Genomic DNA, 2,977 nt, shown 5'->3' on the forward strand with positions numbered 1-2,977 from the left:
GTTGAAAAACCACTTTTCGCACTTGTGTTAGTGTTGAAAAACCACTTTTCGCACTTGTGTTAGTGTTGAAAAACCACTTTTCGCACTTGTGTTGGTGCAGGAAACCACTTTTGCACTTGTATTAGTGTGGAAAAAACACTTTTTGCACTTGTGATAGTGTTGAAAAACCACTTTTCGCACTTGTGTTAGTGTTGAAAAACCACTTTTCGCACTTGTGTTGGTGCCGGAAACCACTTTTGCACTTGTATTAGTGTGGAAAAAGCACTTTTTGCACTTGTGATGGTGTTGAAAAACCACTTTTTGCACTTGTGTTAGTGTTGAAAATCCACTTTTAGCACTTGTGTTGGTGCAGGAAACCACTTTTGCACTTGTATTAGTGTGGAAAAAACACTTTTTGCACTTGTGATAGTGTTGAAAAACCACTTTTCGCACTTGTGTTAGTGTTGAAAAACCACTTTTCGCACTTGTGTTGATGCAGGAAACCACTTTTGCACTTGTATTAGTGTGGAAAAACCACTTTTTGCACTTGTGTTCGTGTTGAAAAACCACTTTTGGCACTTGTGTTAGTGTTGTAAAACCACTTTTCGCACTTGTGTTGGTGCAGGAAACCACTTTTGCACTTGTATCAGTGTGGAAAAAACACTTTACGCACTTGTGTTAGTGTTGAAAAACCACTTTTCGCATTTGTGTTAGTGTTGAAAAACCACTTTTCGCACTTGTGTTAGTGTTGAAAAACCACTTTTCGCACTTGTGTTAGTGTTGAAAAACCACTTTTCGCACTTGTGTTAGTGTTGAAAAACCACATTTCGCACTTGTGTTAGTGTTGAAAAACCACTTTTCGCACTTGTATTGGTGCAGGAAACCACTTTTACACTTGTATTGGTGCAGGAAACCACTTTTGCACTTTTATTAGTGTGGAAAAAGCACTTTTTGCACTTGTGATAGTGTTGAAAAACCACTTTTTGCACTTGTGATAGTGTTGAAAAACCACTTTTTGTACCTGGGTTGGTGCAGGAAACCATTTTTGCACTTGCATTAATGTGGAAAAACCACTTTTCGCACTTGTGTTAGTGTTGAAAAACCACTTTTCGCACTTGTGTTAGTGTTGAAAAACCACTTTTCGCACTTGTGTTAGTGTGGAAAACCACTTTTTGCACTTGTGTTAGTGTTGAAAAACCACTTTTCGCACTTGTGTTAGTGTTGAAAAACTACTTTTCGCACTTGTGTTGGTGCAGGAAACCACTTTTGCACTTGTATTAGTGTGGAAAAACCACTTTTCGCACTTGTGTTAGTGTGGAAAAACCACTTTTCGCACTTGTGTTAGTGTTGAAAAACCACTTTTCGCACTTGTGTTAGTGTTGAAAAACCACTTTTCACACTTGTATCAGTGTGGAAAAACCACTTTACGCACTTGTGTTAGTGTTGAAAAACCACTTTTCGCATTTGTGTTAGTGTTGAAAAACCACTTTTCGCACTTGTGTTAGTGTTGAAAAACCACTTTTCGCACTTGTGTTAGTGTTGAAAAACCACTTTTCGCACTTGTGTTAGTGTTGAAAAACCACATTTCGCACTTGTGTTCGTGTTGAAAAACCACTTTTCGCACTTGTATTGGTGCAGGAAACCACTTTTGCACTTGTATTGGTGCAGGAAACCACTTTTGCACTTTTATTAGTGTGGAAAAAGCACTTTTTGCACTTGTGATAGTGTTGAAAAACCACTTTTCGCACTTGTGATAGTGTTGAAAAACCACTTTTTGCACCTGGGTTGGTGCAGGAAACCATTTTTGCACTTGCATTAGTGTGGAAAAACCACTTTTCACACTTGTGTTAGTGTTGAAAAACCACATTTCGCACTTGTGTTAGTGTTGAAAAACCACTTTTCGCACTTGTGTTAGTGTGGAAAACCACTTTTTGCACTTGTGTTAGTGTTGAAAAACCACTTTTCGCACTTGTGTTAGTGTTGAAAAACTACTTTTCGCACTTGTGTTGGTGCAGGAAACCACTTTTGCACTTGTATTAGTGTGGAAAAACCACTTTTCGCACTTGTGTTAGTGTTGAAAAACCACTTTTCGCACTTGTGTTAGTGTTGAAAAACCACTTTTCGCACTTGTGTTAGTGTGGAAAACCCACTTTTCGCACTTGTGTTAGTGTTGAAAAACCACTTTTTGCACTTGTGTTAGTGTTGAAAAACCACTTTTCGCACTTGTGTTTGTGTTGAAAAACTACTTTTCGCACTTGTGTTGGTGCAGGAAACCACTTTTGCACTTGTATTAGTGTGGAAAAACCACTTTTCGCACTTGTGTTAGTGTTGAAAAACCACTTTTCGCACTTGTGTTAGTGTTGAAAAACCACTTTTCGCACTTGTGTTGGTGCAGGAAACCACTTTTGCACTTTTATTAGTGTGGAAAAAGCACTTTTTGCACTTGTGATAGTGTTGAAAAACCACTTTTCGCACTTGTGATAGTGTTGAAAAACCACTTTTTGCACTTGTGTTGGTGCAGGAAACCACTTTTGCACTTGTATTAGTGTGGAAAAAACACTTTTCGCACTTGTGTTAGTGTTGAAAAACCACTTTTCGCACTTGTGTTAGTGTTGAAAAACCACTTTTCGCACTTGTATTGGTGCAGGAAACCACTTTTGCACTTGTATTAGTGTGGAAAAACCACTTTTCGCACTTGTATTAGTGTTGAAAAACCACTTTTCGCACCTGTGTTGGTGCAGGAAACCACTTTTGCACTTGTATTAGTGTGGAAAAACCACTTTTCGCACTTGTGTTAGTGTTGAAAAACCACTTTTCGCACTTGTGTTAGTGTTGAAAAACCAATTTTCGCACTTGTGTTGGTGCAGGAAACCACTTTTGCACTTGTATTAGTGTGGAAAAAACCACTTTTGGCACTTGTGTTAGTGTTGAAAAACCACTTTTCGCACCTGTGTTAGTGTTGAAAAACCACTTTTCGCACTTGTGTTAGTGTTGAAAA

The sequence above is a fragment of the Myxine glutinosa genome, chromosome 7 (genome assembly GCF_964187855.1).
Source record: "Myxine glutinosa chromosome 7, kmMyxGlut1.1, whole genome shotgun sequence".
Lineage (NCBI taxonomy): Eukaryota > Metazoa > Chordata > Myxini > Myxiniformes > Myxinidae > Myxine > Myxine glutinosa.